This window comes from Danio aesculapii, chromosome 17 (genome assembly GCF_903798145.1).
Source record: "Danio aesculapii chromosome 17, fDanAes4.1, whole genome shotgun sequence".
NCBI classification, from domain to species: domain Eukaryota; kingdom Metazoa; phylum Chordata; class Actinopteri; order Cypriniformes; family Danionidae; genus Danio; species Danio aesculapii.
The window spans coordinates 30,872,057-30,881,464 of NC_079451.1; the positions used below are offsets into that span (position 1 = coordinate 30,872,057).

At 35.2% G+C, this 9,408-nt stretch overlaps 1 long non-coding RNA gene across 2 annotated transcripts; it reads left to right on the forward strand.

The window, feature by feature from the left end:
* The first annotated feature begins 2,843 nt into the window (after positions 1 to 2,843).
* Positions 2,844 to 4,398, forward strand: LOC130244889 (uncharacterized). Of its 2 annotated transcripts, XR_008839267.1 has the most exons (4): positions 2,844 to 2,905; positions 3,364 to 3,456; positions 3,545 to 3,639; positions 4,019 to 4,398. It is a non-coding gene; the product is annotated as an uncharacterized LOC130244889 (long non-coding RNA). The 2 variants fall into 2 exon arrangements; XR_008839266.1 differs by lacking the exon at positions 2,844 to 2,905 and having other exon boundaries at positions 3,016 to 3,456.
* The last annotated feature ends 5,010 nt before the right edge of the window (positions 4,399 to 9,408 follow it).

Consider the following 9,408-nt stretch of genomic DNA (forward strand, 5'->3'; position numbering starts at 1 on the left):
GTCTCGTACACAGAGCTATACTTCAGATTCTTATTTCCTGTTATTGTGTGAACAATGACCCATGACAAGCAAACAGATGAGAGGACAGAACATTATTACATTTCCATGTAAATGACAAGTGTGCGCGTGATGTGCGCAAGTGTCCGGCTTCACACAAAGCGATTTGTTTTCATCTTGATGCTCTAGTATTGTACAAAGCACTTTACCTCAAGCTCCATAAATTACCTGAACAAAACACACTTAATAGACCTGATATTCGCGCCATTGTGCCTCTGATACCAAGCTAATAGATTTCGCCAGTATCCCAACACTTGAGGTTTGGAGGAGGTCAGGCCAACATGAAGGTTGGAGCTGCAGCGAAGTCCTCTGGTGCCTGAAATGAGTTTGTTTGTTTTGTGTTGTTTTGTATATGTGCTGATCTCCTTCTCCTCTCTTGGATGAGGGGGTCTGATGAAGAACGAGGATGCTACACACCTGCCCTCAGGTTAATAACTCTTTCTGAGCTGCAGATGGGACTGACGAACAAAGCCTGGAAAGAAATATCTGGAATGGAGCACGTTCAGTTTTATATTCCCTATTTAGGGTGTTTTTTAAAGAGCAAGTCAACTGAGATGGAAATGACAACCATATTAGTGTCCACACCAACATAATGACCGTTTTTATATAAGAACATTGTGCAGTTATGTTTTCAGATGCTTTAAATGCTGAAGTTCATTAAAACAGGAACGATTCTCATTGACTCTCATTAGCTATGTTTCCATCCACCTATTTTTATGCGCCTTTTGGATGTGCATAAAAAAATTGTTGATGGAAATGCCAAGATGCGCATACATTTTAAAAAACATATGCGCATAACTGAGTTAGATAAACTTTTATTTGATAAGAAAAAAAATTCCAGTTTACGCATTAAAAAAAGTCATGTGATTTTGTTATTAGAGATCATGTGATGGACAAACCAGAAGGTTGACCACATTGTAACACATTTAAAATGTTGTTTTGGACATTCTAAAATGCCTTAACCATTTCAGTATTAGTGTTATTATATTATTAATTACCTCCAGAATAGTCAAAAGCAGTTTCATATTTGGGGCAAGTTAAACAGGAAGTGATGAGTTTGTTCTCTTTGACTCATTGGATGAAAACGCTGCTTCTTTTATGCGATATTCCAGTTTTGTGCATATATTTATTTGCATCTTTGGATAGAAACAAAGCTAATGATTTTTTTTCACTTATCATTAATTCATTCCAGTTATTTTGTTCCTTTGTGTCATTATTACTGTTATAGTTGTAGCATGGACTTTGCTAAAAAAAATTGTAAGTCACTATTATAGAAGTTATATTTAGCCAGCTGTGTGAATGGAAATCCTTAACATATTTAGTTTGGTGGAAGGATTTACTAATCCCCAGGCCATCCATGTTCGTCCCTTAAGGATGAAGATAAAGATTTTTAGCTGAAATTGTGGTCGTTGGTTATTCATGAAATGCAAGTCAATGGCTACCGTCACTGAGAATAAAACATTTGCAAACATAGCACTGCCTTTATCGAATAAATTCTTTGATATTTAAAAATAAATCATGCAATTTTAATAAAACAAAGCTGTCACTTCCTGGGAAACAATATATAAATAATAAAAATGAACATTCATGCACGTGGGAAAACCACTTGAGCTATCCTCCGTAGTACATGAGTTGTGAATCAGATGTTTAGAAGGTGGGTATCTGAAGTTTGATTGTGTAAGACAGTTCTTGCAATAATTTAAAAAAAATCATTTTGAGGATGGACTTTTGCTCAGGTGCTTCCAGAATTATTAAAGCAACATTTGAGATGGTGTGAGATGAGATTGGCTTACAGGCTAGTCCAGTTATAAATCATCTGTAGATGCAAAGTCACATGACAGGAGGAATTAATATATTTTTATTGGATAAAAAGTTATATGAATTTTTAGAATATATGCACATCTTGGCGTTTCTTTTAACCATTTTTAAAGCATTATCCTAAAATGTGCACATAAAAAAATAGATAAGTGAAAATAGTTAGGGTCTTGTGAAGATGAAAAGGACCAGTCTTTGCAAAAAATAAAAAATAAAAACATTGTTCACACTATTCAGTTTCTTACACAAGAACTAAAAGTATAGTCCAGATCAGGAGTGGCCAAACTTTTTCTTATGAAGGGTCAAAAATCCAAACTTGATTGAGGCTAGTGGGCCAAAGGTAAATATACTTGCCATGGGTTATTACCTAGTTTATTTAATAATGTTTAGAAATGACTAGAAAACATTTTTTTAATTTTAATTAATAATTTTTTTTTTTACATTTAATAATGAACTTATTACAATAAAAACAAAACAATCTCATTTATAACAGAATTACACTAGTTTTTGCCTTAATTTGCTTGCCCCTGTCCATCGAGTGACAGTATTTACATAAAAAAATCTGATTAATTTACAACAGTTAATTGAAACATTTGATTTCAGTTAGCTTTTTTGTAGCTCAGCAATAAAACAAACAAACAAAGGTTACATCAAATTAGAAATGATGATCTCTGTGTTAAAGGTGTTCCCCCAATCCTTTCCTTTCCATCAAACTCACTTTACCTCTCAGATGGGATGGTGGGCCAATTCAAAGGTTTCAATGGGCCAACTTTGGCACAGGTGCCCCTTCTTTGGGAATCTCTGGTCTAGACCCACAGGTATTAATATTGTTCTGCCTGTATTTTTTTTTCTTTGGACTTTCAAAGTGCCATTGACTTGCAATGTGAGTCACCAAGCACCACAGTTCACGTTTATTTTAAGAAAATTCACTCAATTATGTGGATTTGATTGAGATGTTTGCATTTGAATCTCAACAACGGCAGTGATCAGACGACATTTTGAAGGAGCAGATCAACAGCGTGCATGTTAAGAGGTAAGCATTAACAGTTTATCATTTTATTGTCTTAAATAATCTAAGCTCTTTCAGGAAAGACACATGCTGTTCAAACTTGTTCAGGAGCTTAGTTTTTGCCATATGATGTATATAGGGATACACGGGTAGTTTTAACCACCCATTCCTATTTGAAATTGATTTGCTTCAATGTTCATTCTGAATTATATAATGAAGATGAACAAATTATTTGCATTGTAATATTTAACAGCAATGATCAGGCAACAGTTAAGCAGATGAACAACAGTGAGCTTGTTAAGTGGTAAATCTAAGCTAAGCTAAGCTAAGCTAAGTTAGCTAGCTATTCAATGGGGTTTATGTACAGCTAGTGCTTTTCCATTTCATAAGGTTCCTTTTACAGCATTGCTGATGTAATGTAATGAACTGTTTATATATAATACTGTACATAAATACTAATATTTGTTTGCTTCATTTTTCAGTTTAATGAAGAAAACTTTCGCAGTGTTTTCCCACTAAAGAGGAGCAGTTTATTGAGGCAGATTTTGATAAAGAGAATGGGTGCCATACATCAGGTATTTTTAATAATGTTATTTGTGTATTATTATTATTATTATTATTATTATTATTATTATTACTAATTTCTACACTTTTTTGCATCAGACCTCACATTAAATCAGGGATGAAACGAGAGATGTCGTCCTCTGTTGCTGGTTTATCTGTATGAATAAGAGGAAGAGCTCATCCAGGAGTGCAATGTAAGTGTCTCAAACTGTTTCAGATATTTATGATCTTCCGAAAACTGCATTTTATATTTTTGCATGCTTACAAAAAAATATATAGCTCAAGCATTACACTGTTGAATGCACTATTCCTTGTATAAACATGGTATGTTTTTATAAATGTCTGTACACTAGTATACATTTAAACACCCTGTCCATTATAAGTCAAAATACTTGTGTATTTGTGTCAGTCAGCAACATCTACTCAAACATTATGAAGAATTACTGTTCACAGATTTAAAAGAAATGGTTAATTTCATTAATATATTTCCTTAATGTGTTTTAGTAAACCTTAAACATTTGAAATGTACAACTGCATAATTTCAATATAATAAACGTAATGTTTATTTTACAGTGTGGGAATGCACAGAGAATTGCTGTCTGTCAGAGGGATGACCAACCATGAGGACTTCTGCATTGTCTTGGAGGATAAGTGAGTCATGGCTAGCCTGGAAAATCTAGAATCGCTGAACTGGATTTATACAAATATTCCACAAATTAAAATCACTTACAAAGAAATGAATATTAAGTTTGCAATACACAAATTCTGTCAAATATTGTCTAAAATGTGACTATTCCTACAAAGGAAAGTTGACAGGTCAGTTTTTTCCATGACATGGATAAAGGAATTTTTATCAGAGATTAGCATTGCTGTAAATTTTATATAGATTTGTTTAACATATTGTACCATTTTGTTATCAGTGTAACATGTAATAAAATGATATTTGGCCTAAATGTATTGTGTATGTTTTTCATTATACATTATATATTTTACATTTTATGAATGAGTAATTTTCAGTAATAAATTTGAGTAAATGGTGATTTATTTGCATATATTATAAAAGCACATTCCACTAATAATATTAAAATCATCATCTATCACTTAAAAAAACTAGTAATTTTCACATGATTCTTTCAAGTGGTTTTCGTTAAAAAAAATGAATATGAGTAAATGGTGGTGGATTTGCTTAAATTATAAAAGCACATTCCGCTAATAATATTAAAATCTTCATTTATCACTCAAAACATTTAGTAATTTTCACATGATTCATTCAAGTGGTTTTTGCTAAAAAAATCAAGTCTTGAAATTTACTTAAAAATAATACGTGCAATAGTGTTACCACAATTTTTTTTTGTAAATAGCACATAAGATTTTTTACAGTGTGGATAAAAATCTTCTTTAATGTTCTACCAAAGAAGAAAAAAAACTTCATCAGCATCTGGGAAGGATGATTTGTAAATTTGTAAATTTTAACAGAAAATTTTCACTTCAGGGTGAATTATCCCATAAATTATGTTACACATGGTTTCAAGTCCATCCGACTGTACGATTATATTCATAATTGCAGTCCAAGTCAGATTACCTCAACTATAATAAAAATGACCCCTTAAATTACAAGATCGTCATAGTTACAAAACATCACAAACTACAGTTACATGTGCTTCCATGGATTCATTTTGGTGTTTGATGAGTCCATTAACATAGTGCCAGGAGCTCCAGTGAGATTTTATTTTGAATATGGCACTGGATGATTGAAGCTGGTCTGATCCAGACATTAGTTTAGCAGGCCTCGGACATTAGTTCAGAACCTTTCAGTGTGTTGTGAGAGCCGTGCAGGTCAGCACTCTGAAGTTTTTCAATGGACTGCAGAGCCTTCTGGTTGATGGACTCCATTGATGGATCTTAGAGCCTCTGGTCCTTCCATCAATATACCCGCCAACAGATACCTCCCCACCCAAATCTCTGATCTTCGGTGAGGCCCAAAGAGCTTCGGCCCATAATAAAAAAAAATAATCCAGTTGCCATTCAAGAAGATGGCATCAGGACATAAAAAAGCTCTCTTTTTACTAGGAGTACTCTCAAGTCTGCCTAGAGCGTTGTGGTATTGATGTAGCAAACTAAATTTGAGTCAATCTTGCCTCAGAAAAATGGATGGAAGACCTGTTAATGCGTTTCAAGTGGACGTCATGAAGGACAGAGTAGAAATGAAAGGATATTAAGATGAGACACAGAGCAGAGGGCAGATAACAGACACCTCTGAAAAGGGCTAAGAATGACAAATGTAGTTCAGTGATTGCTAATAATGGCAGTAAAAGGGAAAAAACGGGGCTCCGGCGTTAGAATATGAAGCCTCTGATGCTTGAGACATAAAAGCAGTCACACTCCTGGATCAAACACACAACGGCGCTGCTGCAAAAATGCTAAATAGCAGATAAACTAAGACTCAGAAAACACATTTTCCAACAGCCGATGGGAAACGCTGTGATCTACAGAGACGGCGATGACATTCTACATCCGGTCCTTGTCAAAAGAGGTCACACATTTTAATCTCTTCCAATTAGCACATTAAACACCACCCCTAAGTGCTACAGAACCACATGGGCAATGAACCTGGAGCAAACGAGCCAGCTGATTTAATTGGTAATTAACGAGTGGTCTAAAGTGCTAGCAGGCAGCAGAATTGTAATTCAAAACAAGGGAAAATTAATCACCCTAATTATTCAGAAGGAATGCATTCATTAGCATAATTGAGGCTGGTAGGATTAAAGTTCACTGAGGCTCCAGCTCAGTCTCGCACAACACAGTTTATCATGCTCCATCAATTACTTAATTGTATTATTATTTAATAACCCAGATCTTTATTTATGGTTTGAAGTGTATCAAGGCTTGAGGGAAGTTTTATTGTTGAAATGGACTAATGGGAAGTGTAACTAACAGTAACTATCTGTTTCCATTTAAACTCTAAAAAATAAATCTCTAAAAAAAAATATGCAACACCTGTTTTTTGAAACATTTGTTTCAAAGTACTAAAAATGTCAATGGAAGTCAAATTTTTGACATTAAGTTGTCAGAGAAAAAAAATAAAGGTTCCATAAAAACATATTGAATGTAATGGTAAAACAAGCTAGATAATTATGCACCCAATTGGCTTAGATATCATTATAAGAATTGATCTGATAAGAAAACATGCAACAAACACATTTATTGAAGACATTTCTCAATGTGCGACAAGTGTGCACCTCCAAATGTAAAAATCACAGCGTTTACTTTTGCATTTATCATTTCAATTTACTTGTAGTTGGTCTACTGCTCACAGTGCCTGTCACAAATGAAACATCCATTACCAAATCTGAAGTTCAGCACTGAAAGCTTTCCCAGTACTTAGTATTTGTCTTCACCCAAACTTTACTCATGAATACAAAAATGTGCTATTTACAGGGCCAATATTCCATCTTGTTTTATTTATTTATTTATTTATTTATTTATTACTGGTAAAGCACTCATTCATTCATTCATTCATTTTCTTTTCGGCTTAGTCCCTTTATTAATCCGGGATCGCCACAGCGGAATGAACCGCCAACTTATCCAGCACATGTTTTACGCAGCGGATGCCCTTCCAGCCGCAACCCATCTCTGGGAAACTGGTAAAGCACTATTCACAATAAACAACAAATAAAAGCAAATTCTATGTCGGCATTAACCAAAAACGAACTTAAAATGGGAGCTGCTTTTGAACCAGAGACATCATATAAAGTCCATATTTTACCTACATGTATGCAAAGGTCAGTGCACAACACCTGGGACATGAATGTTATCATAAGAAGAACATATGCTCTTTCTGTATGTGCAACACCAGATTTTGAAACAAATGATGTATTCACTTAGAGGTCTGCAAGGCTGATACTGTATGTGCACATTAAATACAGAGTAAATTCAACATATTTGTCTGAATGTTATGATTGGCCCAGAGTAAATATCTTAAATCAGAATGTTGTTTTGTACAAGCTCATATCAGTAACCACGGGTGTAGAATATGCAGGGGACGATTTCCCAAGAATTTTTACAAAACAAATTCATCCCACTCATGTATTTATAGGACAAGTGGGTTCGTTAGAGGTTTTCTTGGAGCGATGTGTATAAATGCAGAATGATTTACAGTTCAGATAGACAAGATAGTCTATACATGATGTTAACATTTCGATGGCATCAGTCACTCACATCCCAGTCAATCCATAGATGCGTACCTTGGCACTAAGGGTCAAACAACAAAAAATAAGGTCAAGAATCTTGGTGTGACTCTGGAGTCAGATCTGAGTTTCAGTAGTCATGTCAAAGCAGTAAGTAAATCAGCATACTATCATCTCAAAAACATTGCAAGAATTAGACGCTTTGTTTCCAGTGAGGACTTAGAAGAACTTGTTCATGCTTTCATCAGCAGCAGGGTGGATTACTGTAATGGCCTCCTCACTAGTCTTCCCAAAAAGACAGTCAGACAGTTGCAGCTCATCCAGAACGCTGCGGCCAGGATTCTGACCAGAACCAGGAAATCAGAGCACATCACTCCTGTCATCAGGTCTTCACACTGGCTCCCAGTTACATTCAGAATAGATTTGAAAGTTTTATTACTTGTCTATAAATCACTAAATGGCTTAGCACCTCAATACATTACAGATATGCTCACTGAATACAAACCTAACTGATCACTCCGATCTTTAGGATCATATAAACTAGAAGTTCCAAGAGTTCAGTCAACGCAGGGTGAATCTGCCTTCAGTTACTACGCCCCTCGCTGCTGGAATCAGCTTCCAGAAATGATCAGATGTGCTCCAATATTAGGCACATTCAAATCAAGACTGAAAACACATCTGTTTACCTGTGCCTTTACTGAATAAGCACTGTGCTGCGTCCGACACTATTATGTTTTTCTTTTCTTTTTCATTATCTGTTTTTTTGTAATTCTTATTATTTGTTTTTATTTTCTTACACTTGTTCCTTTTATTCCTGTTTATGTAAAGCACTTTGAATTGCCACTGTGTATGAAATGTTCTATATAAATAAACTTGCCTTGCCTAGATCGCACCCATGCTTCATCCAGTGTTCATAGAATATGTTAGAGATGACTTCAAAGTGGCTAAACTCATTCCTTGATCATTTCTTCTATACAAAAAAGGCAAGCAACATTAGTTGGCAGTTCTACATAGAATAAATGTAATTAATGCACAAGTGTTTTCAGGTATATGGACCATTTAAACCATTTTTTTTTTGAAAAAGCTATTCGAATATAAAAAAAAATAGGAAAAATTTAACAAGACACAAGTAACAAGACCAGTTACTCACTGAAGCTAAGCAGAGCCAAGTCTGGTCAGTACCTGGATGGGAGACCACGTGAAAAAACTAGGTTGCTGTTGGAAGAGGTGTTAGTGAGGCCAGAAAGGGGCGCTCAATCCACAGTCTGTGTGAGTCCTAATGCCCCAGTAAAGTGAATAAGAGACTTTACTGTCAGTGAGCGCCGTCTTTCGGATGAGACGTTAAACCGAGGTCCTGACTCTCTGAAGTCATTAAAAATCCCATGGCATTTCTCATAAAGAGTAGCCTCATAAAAAGTACTCATCTACCAAATTCACTGTCACTGTCTCCTCACCACCAATAGCTGGTGTGTGGTGAGCGCACTGGCGCAATTGTCTTGTGACTGCCGTCGCATCATCCAAGTGGATGCTTTACATTGGTGGTGATGTGGAGAGACCGCCCTCATGATTGTGAAGCACTCTGGGTATATAGACATACACAAAAAATGAGCTATATAAATACACATTACATTACAACATGGGTAACAACTTAGATTTTACTTTTAACTAGGTGCGTATTAGCTCTTTACTGGGGCAAGGACTTGGAGTACTATTATTTACATTAAAGTAATACTACTATTTTGTGATAACAAGGTGCAAAGATATTCTTTAAAGCAT